The sequence below is a fragment of the Mastacembelus armatus genome, chromosome 5, assembly GCF_900324485.2.
Source record: "Mastacembelus armatus chromosome 5, fMasArm1.2, whole genome shotgun sequence".
Taxonomy (NCBI): Eukaryota; Metazoa; Chordata; class Actinopteri; order Synbranchiformes; family Mastacembelidae; genus Mastacembelus; species Mastacembelus armatus.
The window spans coordinates 7,995,413-8,008,043 of NC_046637.1; positions in this window are offsets into that span (position 1 = coordinate 7,995,413).

Here is a 12,631-nt window from a genome sequence, read left to right on the forward strand (position 1 = left end):
ATGATTAATACAGATGTCTTCAGGCAGTTTTTTTTGTGTAAAGTCTACAGAACGTGTGTATATGTTAAACCAGGCAAACACACATTTGAATATAATATCAAATGTTTGAACTAGCTTAGATGTGCTTGTTTTAAATGTTTGAACAGTGTTAGGACAAATCTCTTCACAACAAACATAATTGTTCAAAAGTCACAAAAAAGTATTTAGCTCTTATGTTTATTTGTGGGAGTTTGAGTTATGTGTATGAGACAGAAAATGAGCGAGCGAACGTGCTGTACTATAAGTGTGACTTTGTTAGTGCGCCAGCATGCACCTGCCTATCCAGGACATAAAAAAACAGAAAAAGCGTGACGGCCGCGGACAACGGTTTTGCTGATGCAACCACTGCAGGATGAACTGGCGTATTAAAAAAAAAAAAAAAAAAAGAAACATGAAGAGCACAAGGGAGAAAGAGTGAGAGAGAGAGATCCCAGATGTCAGTGATATGAGGGCGATAAAACTCATATCTCAGCATGTTTACACTCAGAGAAGTGCTGCTGTATATACTATCTGATTGTTTGGTGAGCAACAGAGGTGTCACAGTTATCACAGCATTCACTGAAAACCCTTCAAACTGATTTCTGTTTTTTCAAACATATTATTGAAATCTGTATGAAAGTCCGCCGTTTTTAATACTACATTTTCATATACAGTGGGTACGGAAAGTATTCAGACCCCTTTAAATTTTTCACTCTTTGTGTCATTGCAGCCATTTGCCAAAATCAAAAAAGTTCATTTTATTTCTCATTAATGTACACTCAGCACCCCATCTTGACAGAACAAAAACAGAAATGTAGAAATTTTTGCAAATTTATTAAAAAAGAAAAACTGAAATATCACATGATCATAAGTATTCAGACCCTGTGCTCAGTATAGTCATTTTGGCAAATGGCTGCAATGACACAAAGAGTGAAAAATTTAAAGGGGTCTGAATACTTTCCGTACCCACTGTACATCATGAGTGGTAAACCTGGGATCATAAGAAAACCTACTATTACTATTATTAGTATTTTCACACAAGGATCTCTTATTTGTGTTATCAGGAAGTGCTGCCAAAGCAGTGACAGAGAAAAAAAAAGGATGTTGTTGACATATTGCATCATCCATATTTAAACAAGAACCTGTCAGAGCATTGGGGAATGTATTCTGAGATACCAGAAGTTCATAAAACACTCTCATCTGAACAGAGAGCACCTGTTTTGAATGTGCTTGTGTGTGAGTGTAGTATGAGACACTAGGTATCTAGTAACATGAAAATTATATAGTATATCCTACTAATCTAACAACTGCACATCTCAGATAACTGTCTTTATCTATGTAATGTGCCATGCTAGGATATGTAGACACAAGCTGACATATATTCACTTTATTTCTTCTGCAAAAACATAGGCAGAATAGCATACAGATTAAAAGGCAGATTAATAATATGTCATGAAATACAGACCTAAATTTTGATGCTTTTATTTTAAAACTAGACAGGAACTAACCTTATTTTGTGTGTTTGTGTGTGTTAGCGTGTGTGTGCATGTGTGTGTATGTGTGTGTGTGTGTGTGTTTCTACATGCATGAGTGAATATGAATAAGAGCCTTGGTGCATGATTACACAAGTGCATGTACATGTATAAGTCAGAACTTATGAACGCGTGCGAGTCCACCCGTGTGTGTTTGCCTGTGTGTATGTTTGTGTGAGTGCTTAGTGCTTAGTGCTTTGTCCAAACAGACAGACAGAAGTCTCCAGCAGCAAGAAAAATGTGCAGCTTGAAAATATTAGTCCTGTTCTGACATGTCTCATCATTTTCTGCTCTACACCAACACCAACCGCCTCACTTAAAACACAGCTGTCTACTTAACTGCCTGACAGTAGCAGAAAATTCACGCCACTGGCTGATCAAATGAGACAACTTAAAAGATCTAAAAGATTTGTATAACATGATGTACTCTTTAAAGCTGCTGTTTTTAATCTGCATCTATTTATGATTCATTTTTATGTTAATGGTACTGAAGCTTTAGTTTAACAAAAATTACGATAAAAACATTAATAAAATGTCTATGTATGTGAGAAAGTTATGTGCAGCACCAGGCAATAAGGAAGAGAGACTTTGAGGTGTAAAGTATCTGTTGTCAGATGTTTTTCTATTTGAAAAGTCCCTTAGGATAATTTTTTTTCCCTTAGTTTGGACATTGTAGAGACAAATTAAAGTCAACAGATAACTGTAGAAAGAAAAAAAAAACAGTAGGTATTAACTGATTTATTGCAGATGAAGGTAAATGTCCAAAGGGAAATAGGTAAATTAGCTCTCCTGAGAAGCTGAGCTCACAACATAAGTCCATTTCCTCTGTTCACAGGTCACTGGTGCCGTAAGCCATACAACACAGTGCCCCTCTTCCCCCTGTCCCACACTTTCTCCTTACTTTACCTCTGAGGTGGAACATATTCTTAACTGACTAATCTCCATCTGATTCCAATTTCCTCTAAGCGTCCTGTTGAAAGCAGTTTCCTTAAAGAACTTAATCTGTATCCACTGACAAAGCCATTTGCAATACTCTGTTACTTCTAACTCTGATACTTTGTTTAAATTGGTCAAATCTGAGGTGATATTATGGTGATGAAACAATGTTAATAGTATGATACTTTAACTTACATCTTGTCTTGCAGTCAGTAGGTATTATGGTCTTGCTTAAAGATTCTCTGGTAGGGAGGAGTTCATCTTCCACAGTCTGCCTGCTCTACATCCTCCAGAAAGCAGATCTAATTTCCCTCACTGTGGCAACCCTTTCTCACTTAAAAACAATGGCGTATTAAAGTCTGCCGCCTATAGAGCCGCACATGTGTCCCTGCGGCCCCTGTGATCATACCTCATCAGTAATTTCAAAAGTCAAGTATGGTTAACAACTTCCCAGTTTTTGATGCTGGCTCAGGATCAAATCCTACCAGCTTGTTTTCTTCTGTGTAATTAGTGTTTTTGGAAAATGCCAGGATTAAAAAAAAAACACACACACACAACACTGGGCGAGGCTCAGGACAACCTGGTTGTGAGGAGGTCAGATTCCCTTGAAGTGGACCCCCCATAAAAAAAAGAAAAAAAAAAAAAAAAAATTATGTGTCATCATTACCACAAAAATCAGCATAAATCTTGCTATATGCTGCTTTCACTACCAATTTGGAGAAAACACAAATGAACACAAGGGGACTAGAAATGAGTTCCTATGCTATATCTCTATGCTATATCTATGTCCACAGAGTACAGACACACACACCATTCATTTCAACACATAAATGCTAGTATTTTAAATTTGCAATTAATCGTGATTACATGTTTTTAAGCAATTCACAGCACTATATGTATGTATATGTATATATATATATATATATATATATATATATATATATTGTATTTCCCACAATGCAAACCCATTTCCTTTGAGGATTATGTACAGTCATATTCTAAATATAACACACAATAAATGAGACAATAGCGTATATCTCTGCCACATTTCACATTATGTTGCAGGAAAGCCTGATTATCCTGACTGACAAGCATAATCACACATTAGCAGAAAGATCTTTAAACCCATTTCCTGCCTTTTTTTAATCTGACAATTAAATAGGAGACTATTTTCTATCTTGTATTTCCTTTTGTGATGCAATTGTGTCTGGTTTAAAGCTTGTTGACCGTGATAAAATGAATTCTGTGTTGATTAATGAAACTTTTTTGGAAATAAATCTTAGGAAATCAAATAAGACCAACTCTTGTTCTTGCCACAGTAGTTGCTATTACAAATTCTACATTACAAAATATTGACAAGCATTTCTAATGGAAGATTTTAATAAAATAAAGATTTGAAAACACTCCCAGTGTCAAGCCAGAGCAGATGTAACAGAGCTCTTACTGTAAAAAGCCCCTCGTGCGTTTTGACAATTTTCATTTGAAGAAAAAACAAAAAGGTCAGTGAGTGCATCAATCACAAAATCCAACTCTTCTCATTCAAAACTTTGCTTCTAGTCTTTAATTTGTATATACATATACATATACGGGTACATTAAAGCAAAAGGCTGTTTTTTTATAGTTTTTTTTGTATTAAGTGAAAATTAGAAAATGAAGCTGTATTTTTTTATTCAACTTCGCTTTTCAAAATGGATTTTCGACTGAAAGGAAGTGGCGCGCTTGAACTTTGTTCTTATCTGTACACAAAAATGCCTGAGTGGATAGGCAGCACCTAATCTGGCAAGCATCAGTACTGATTTAATACAAGAAGATGTTTTGAAAGAAACCTAATGATGCCTGTAAATGCAGACATTCACACACAACCTCATCTAAATATTCTTCCTCCAGCCTGTGACAGAGCTCTCACACAGCAGCTGTTGGCATTTATCACCTGGCTTCACATCTATGTAAAGCAATCTCTGTGAGGATGCTTATTGACATAGTGAATTCCTGAGCCCATTACACTAACCTAAACCATCATAACTAACTAAATCCCCTACCCTAGACTTAATTTTAACCTGAACCTTAAAACCAGGTCTTCATCCTCAAACATTCCTTTTGAATTGTATCAGAAAAACTGGAAGGACTGGACAAAACATATTGTCACACACACACACACACACACACACACACGCACACACACACACACACACACACACACACACACACACACACACACACACAGATAAAGGTGCCTCAGTAAGGCAACAGGTGAGTTAAAACCGGTAACAGGCAGACAAATGTTGTCGATCTCTTGCCCAGTCTACTGTGTCACACTGAGCAGAACGGAAACAGAGCGTGTGTGTTTACACTCACATACGTGTGTCATGTACACGAGTGTGTGTGTGTGTTTTGAGGGGTTAGAGCAGCATGTACACACATAAACATCCTTCAGGCAATGCGAGTCATCCTGGGAATATTTATCTTTGCTGGTAACACAAAGAGGCAGCCAACCTCTAATCTGGCCCTCAGCTATTTTCTCTGAAATCTCCAAAGGGAGGCAGGACAAGAAGAGAGAGGAAGGAAAGACAGGGGTAGAGGAATTAGCAAGGAAAGAAAGATATCTATGAGAAGGTAAAGGATGGAAGGACAATAAATGGGAGAGACAGCACAGTATTCCATGTGTGCATTTCTTGACATCCCTGTGTGTCAGTGTGTATATTAAGTTTTTAGGTGTCTGTGTTTATGAGCCATTCTTTTGTGCACGTGTGTGTCCAGGCAGGGCATGAGGGGTGGCCAGGGGCTGGGTGATGAGGCGTGTTAGGGACGTTGTGTTTGGTGTGTCTGTGAGACAGAATGAGGTGGGGTGATGGAGGTGTGTGTGTGGCAGTGGCCATGCGCCCCAAGGCTGAGGTGGATCTCTCAGTGTGCGGCTGATTCGAAGTGAATGGCAGCATGCCGTGTGGCTCCATCGTGGCCAAATGACTTCTGACACCCCTCGCCTTGTTCTATGATGTCTGAGTAAAAAAGATGACACACATTGGTTCACAGTACCAAAACTGGCACACCAACATTAACCTTCTCAACACACACATGAACAGATGCTTAAAAATACACACGTGCGGACTGAAAAGTGGAAATTTTGACATGATGTTTCACATTTTGTTCCCAGTGTCTTCTGATGGAAAATTCAATGGAAAATTTGATGCTCCACTGTCTCTCTAAGAAGGAACATTACAGTTGGTCATTCTGTTTGCTTTCATTTACTTGCATCTATTTACTCTACATGTGTTTTACTTTAACATCCCTGACCTGAACTAGTAAGGGCCTGGGGGAGAAGGAGTGTCAGGGGACAGAGTGCACACACAAAGGAACGCAGCGTTAGCTGTGCTGCTTCACTGCTCCTTCGTTCTGTGTTTATGTTCTAAGCCTGCATACAACATATGTGCATGTATGCATATTTCTTTTATTGCTTAATGAATGCCACAGTGACCACACACACACACACACACACACACATGCACGCATGCACAAACTATTTGTCAGGATAGTCAGTAGTGTGTGTCCATTTGGGTTCGTTTGGAGCTCTGTCATGTCACATACAGTCTGCTCGGTGCTGTGCTTGTCTTTGCCTAAGGGTGGATGCGACCAAGACGAGCAGTTGATTTGACTTGGGCCATGTTTTCTGGTACAGCACCATGGCTCATCCTTGGATCTCAGCTACAACCGACAAGGCTTGTTTCTTTAGAATTTAATATGAAGGGAATGAAAATAAAAAAAAGGTTTGTCACTATTTCCTATCTGAAAAAGATCTTTGGGTTTAGAGAGTTTATACTGCCATATCAGCAAACAAAGTACAAAAAGGTGAGTGTTTTCAAAATGGTAAAAATTAAAAGTATTACTGGTTGCTAATATTTTTTTGAGGTTATTAAGTGATGAAGTTTAGTGGGAGACAACGTTGTCTGTTATGGTACAAGAGCTGATCCTGAGATGCGTATTAACTGCTTTGATTACTTTCATGAAATGTGTGCAACCCATTTGGAAATAAAACAGATAGTATGAGTATTAAAGTTTTGCCCCCAAAAAATGTCCCCATAAACCATTAGTCTGACTTTGAGCTGAGTAAATAAACAAAGTATACAACCTAAGTCAGATTTTCCATGTAACTGAAGCCCCATACAAAGACTCTCTGAGCGTAAAATTAAAAACAGTATCATACTAGGTGGTTAAGTGATGGTTGATTTGTGGTGCCACAGCAGTGATGAGCGTGCCAAGGCCTGCAGGCTGTTTATTGTGTCATACTGCATTCACAACCTGGATGGGAGAAGATGATCTGGGTTATAACTTAAAATATTAATGTTGCCATTTTTATGGCCAATTTAGTGGTTTTTTACTGAGCTCTGCTCCAAGTCACTTAACTCTCTGTCCACAGAAACCCACTCCCAAGAGATTTATACTTAAAAATAACACAGCTTCATGTGACACAACCTAAAACAAAACTTTAAATTGTCACTACTTACTTTTTTCAACTTGAAGATACTAATTGTTTTTTCAGGTGTATAATTATGATTTGCTAACCTTGATTGTTGCATACCCATTAGTTAAAAATAGCCTAAATTAAACATTCCAGATATGAATCAAATATACTATAAACATTAACTTGCAAACCTTTTATTTTTGCTCAACTGACTAATATTTTATGTCCTTATGTTGTGCTTTTAAAATTATAGTGTAAACAATGTCCTAAGCCTTTTACATTTGTATATAATGTTCATTGCATGAATTCTCCCTATAGCCTACTTGAGTAGTAGATTGTCGTAATTTTTGATGATGCACTGTTCCCAATAATGTATTCTATATTCACTGCTTTGTGTGCAACAGTTGCTTTATTATATGTTGTTTGTTTTATCAGCAGTGTGATTGGGGATTAGAGAGTGTGTGTACAGGCTCCTTCAGTCATCAAACCCTTTTAACTTTATTCGTTGAACCTGTTCACGTTAACAAAACTGTGTGCGGACCACATTCCTCAGCGTGTAGACGTGTGTGTGTGTGTGTGTGTGTGTGTGTGTCTCAAATTCATCTGAATCTACACTGGCTTCCTACAGTGTGTATATTCATGTGCCTTTATGTGTGTTGGTGTGTGAAGGTGTCTGTTTGTTGACTGCATTACCTCAGTGAAAATAAAGGAATTTGATACACCTGCATGCTATTTTAGAGGAATCAGCACTAGATGATTTAACAGAATAACTCACAAAACAAGATTAATCACACGTTCAAAAATCATGCAACCCTGTAAACAATGGCTGGCAGGATAACTGTACTTTGGTCAATACTCTGGACCTATTGCTTTGCTAAATACAAATATCCTTATAATGAAAAAAGACTTTTCAATCTCAACAACTGGTGGCCAAAATATAATGAAATAAACCCATAACATTTTTCTGTGCTAACAACATCAACAAAAGCCAAAAGAAACAAATCTCATAAACTCATTAGGTAAATAAAAAAGTTAAAAAAAAAAAAAAAAGATCTCTGCTATCTCAGAAACTGCTGGCCAAAACTTTATGAAATAAAGAAATAATTTGTGCAAAAATGTTCTGAAACAATGAAGTCAAATACTGCAGCCAATTTGTATCACTCCTACTGCAGGGAACTGTAACACATAAACTTGACAATCCTCATTTTACCCAATGGAACCGGCATATTATGCAAGAGTGGATTATGTGTTGGGTTGCATCTAAGGGCAAATTACATACTTGTCTCTTTCAGTGAGTATCATCCAGATAAGCACTATACATGGCTGCCCTTCCCTCCAGCCCATTGTAACCCTTCTCTGCAGCACATAAAGGGGGACAGAAACAGAGATAGAAGATGGTGTAAACAGGAAAAAAAAGGGAGAGGAGTTTAAGAGAAAACAAAACAAAACAAAAACAGATTTATACCACCATGATCAAAACCTAAAACAATCTATTGTGTCAAAGTATGGAAACTAACAGAGACAGTAAAACAGTAACAGATACAAGAAACATTGCGCTCAAAGGGATAATATCTGCTCTGTCTCTGCTGATGTCATTGCAAACTTGCTTTCCTTTCCATCACCCACACACACACACAGGCTTCTGTCCTTACCTCTGTCCCTTCCTCTCTACACTGAGTGCCCCTGGCCCTGTAGATGAGCTCTGTAAGGATTAATTAACCAATTAAAAGAGGAGCCCCTGGGAGGCGTTTGAGGGCCCCCTTGTTGTCATTGCACACACACACGCGCTGAGCGACATGGGCCTCAATTAGGCTGAACTGCGATAGGCCCGACTGAGTGGAAGATGCACCCCTTGCAGTGGTGTTCATCTCCCCCTTCAGTGACTGAGTAGGTGAATAACCTTATAATTGAATTATGATTATTATCCTGATTTCCACTGTTTCTGCCCCCGCTAAATCCTCCTTTCACCCTCCTTATTTCCCCAGAGGACCTACTTGATGATTTGAAGGAGGAACCCTCATAAAGAGGTTCACCCTCCTTTCCCCTCCACTCTTCTATCTTTTTCTCTTTGCAGAGATCCAAGCAACAGGCCTGAAAGCTTTGTGTCTGCAAATTTACCTAAAGGGGACATCTGTCTCATGCTCAGACTATATGTTCTTATGAGTGTTGAACACAGAGATAAATGGGAGGAACTAAGTACTTAAAATGTAAAGTAAAAAGGTAACACAGCTCTATCATACATCTGTCTTTATCTGTGTCAGATTATGAAGTATGATTATTTGTCCCCAGACTGACAGGAGCTGGGATGCTGGTGAACTGTGGGCAATGCAGGGCTGCACTACAGTATGCTGTGTGTCAGCGCTGACTGGCCTGATTAGGACAACACCACAGACAGCCACAGACACAGCGGGGTGGGGCCTTCATGCTGCTGGAGACAAAACAGCCCCCCCTTCCCCCTTCTTCTCATCATTTTCTCATTTGTCTGCTCACTTGGTCAGCCTTCACAGCCAATCTCCATGCCAGCATGTGACCTGTATATAGTGGGATGCAGATCAGATTTGTTAAATGATTTCCTGACCTCTTGGTTGACATACTTAACCTCTGTGGGAGAGCTGGGCAAGGGTCTAAGATTGGTCTGTTAGTATGTTGACCCCTGCAAAGCATTTACGTGCTACATTAGAGCCCTGGGGCTTGTCCATGAGGCTCATTGTCCCGGCCTACAAACGTGACGATCAGTCTTCGTGGCAATATTTTGATACTTTGCAATGCTAATGGTCTTAAAGTTGCAAATATCACGTGAGATATCCCTTACTGAATAATTCTATTATTGAATCCAAACATCTCTGGACTGAAAGCAGACTTACTTCATGCTGTAAAGATGACAGTTTTTAAATTTTAAAACCGAAATTAGTCTAGTTTGTTAATGTATCTATAACCAACAGTGCTATAGTAGGAAGCAACAAGGTTCTTCTGTATCTACTCTTTAAACCTTGGGAAGAAAAGATGGATGTCACTGTACATTATATATTGATTCAACACAAAATTTCTAGAAATTGTATATATTATATATTTTTATATAAAATATAATTGTGATATATTCTAATAAATTATAAACAACACAGATTATAAATATTTAATAATCTGTATAACATCCACTTGTGGTGAAATGATCTAGAAAATCAGATTTAAAATATGCCTAAATTCACATGACAACCTGAATTATTTTTCTCTTCTCTTTCGTCCCCCTGGCAGTATGAAACATTACTGTCAGTCTAAGCAAACAGAACACACAGTTAAGTGATGTCATATTACAAGATTTCTTGGTGTGAACGTTTACATTTTTCAAATAGTTACCATCTGTTGCTATGCACGGTTGCCGAGTTGTCTCACATTTAAGTCATACATGTTTATGTTCTTAAATTCTGTTATTCATGGTACTGCACTTTTGTTCTGGCACTTTGATCATACTTGAATCACAAAGGCGAACAAGGGGAGGAGGTTTTGAGGGAAATGTTAAGAATCTTAGGGTCTCTTGTGTAAACTACGCTTTCATTTATCAGTACTGATGGGACCACATTGTCTTCACATCAATATACTGATTTTCTCCAATTTTATGATTTAAAATTTGTGGGACATGGAAGGTGAATTTGCAATTTTATGTGACACATCAGCTAAGGGATTTTTTTTTTGTCACCAAGTGATCTGATGCTATCTCCTTTCCATCTGTTAGTGATCTCCAAGAGCTCTGCGTGCTGTGATTGGCACAGGAGAGAATAAAGGGGAAAGAGAGGAAAGAAAAGTAGAGGTTTTACTGCATCCTGGTACATCCTGCCTTAATGAGGCCCCCCTCTCTGCCTGCCCATCTGTCCCCAGCGGGGTTGGCCACACAGGGCCCCCATGTTAGTGAGAAGGATGTTTCTGTGTGTGCATCTGTGTGTGTGTGTGCTGGGGAGATGTGCTTGGAAATAATAATAGTTATGGTAAGAGCAACTCCATCCTCTGGGAAAGACCATGATTTGGATGATATTGCAGAGAGCGGCTAATTTTATGTATTTGAACTTTTCTTTTATTTTGTCACTTTCTATTTATTTAGTTTTAGCATAGCAGCACATGTTTAGGATTCCCCTCTAGCTCATTTAACTCCTCTAGGAAGGGCACTGAGTCATCCATTCCTAAACACCCCCACCCCACCTCTGATGACCCCTCTCCGTGGTACAGTCTCATTAGCCTGAACTGCAGCGGCTTGTTAACCCCACTCATCGAAATAGGAATGAGCATAAAAGAGCCCAAGAATTTACTGCCAGGTCCACACTTCAAAGGGACAGTGAGGAGGGGGGTATCATCTAACAGTGTGTGTATCTGTGTATATGCAGACTCAGGGGGTGTGTGTTGTTTTAATTTGAGGAGTTGGTTTTTGTAACACTATGAAACAATTTGCTTCTCACCTTACATTATGCAGAACAAATTTCATGGTTGTCACCAGAGAAACACAAGAAACTCTGCACTTTGGCAAATGCAGCAACATTTAGCTTCATATTAATTTTTTTTAAAACTTAAGACTCAAAGTTGAGATTTTCTCAGCCTGGCTACAACGTGCGTGCACTGCAGTAGGCTGGATCCTGTGTCAAATTCCCACAGTTATTTAAATAATGTATGTGTATGTGCTTGTTACGGCGTGCCCTGCTCGAGTCTAGTTGCCAACACTGACAGACTCCCCTATGACTAATAACTCCACTCTACCAGGACAGCAGGCCCAATCCACTTTCTTCAGCTACTGAGATCAAGGGACTATGTTCATAAAAATTTGAAAATCAGGAGGAAATATAACATTCACATGCAACTTTAATGTTTTGGTTTTCTCTAAGCCTCTATTTATTTCAGTGTAATCACGGTCAACCACTGCACTAACCACTAAGAAGCTCTAGGTGCCCTAATAATTTAAATGCCTCTTTGTGCAGTAGGAGAAATAAAAGTTAAAGAACTAGGAAACAAACAGAATAAAATCGCTAACAAGCAATAGCTGTTAGAAGCAGCCAAAATCACTATGACACATCTTCAATCAAGAGGCCATTCAAACTTGAAACCTTTTCCAAAGAGAACTTAGGATTTCGTGTAAGCTTAATAAATCTGGTGACCACTGTCAAAGAGGAAAATATTATTGAATCTGCCCATAAAGCTGCAAGGATCAGTCAGCACACCTCATCTCCTCCAAAGCTTTTCACTTGGCTGGGCGTGGCAGTCAGCACTTGGCAAACTTCAAAATCCCAGAGGTGCAGACAGCTACTTTGTCAAGGGGAACATGTAATCCATTTATTCAGTCAGACATGTTTATCTTTTGGACCCTTTGTGTCACTTACACTGTGCTTGTTTGCTTTGTGTCACTTACAGTGTCAGCACAAACTTCTTTTTTTATATTATTCAAACAAAGTGAGACACTGTGGTTTGGTGTGATAGGCCTGGAGAGGGATTTGGAATCCTGATTCATGGTGCACCACAATAGCTGGTATGAAATCCGTTAATACCAACCCTACTCACTACTAGCCAAGCCCTTGGGTGCTTTTAGATACGGGGCTTGGTGGGAGCAGATAAAGAAATTCTCAAAGGATGAATATAAGTTTGTTTAGAAAGCCTGACTTATGTGTACAGGAGCTGACTGATAGAAATGCATCCACATTACAATACTGAGGTC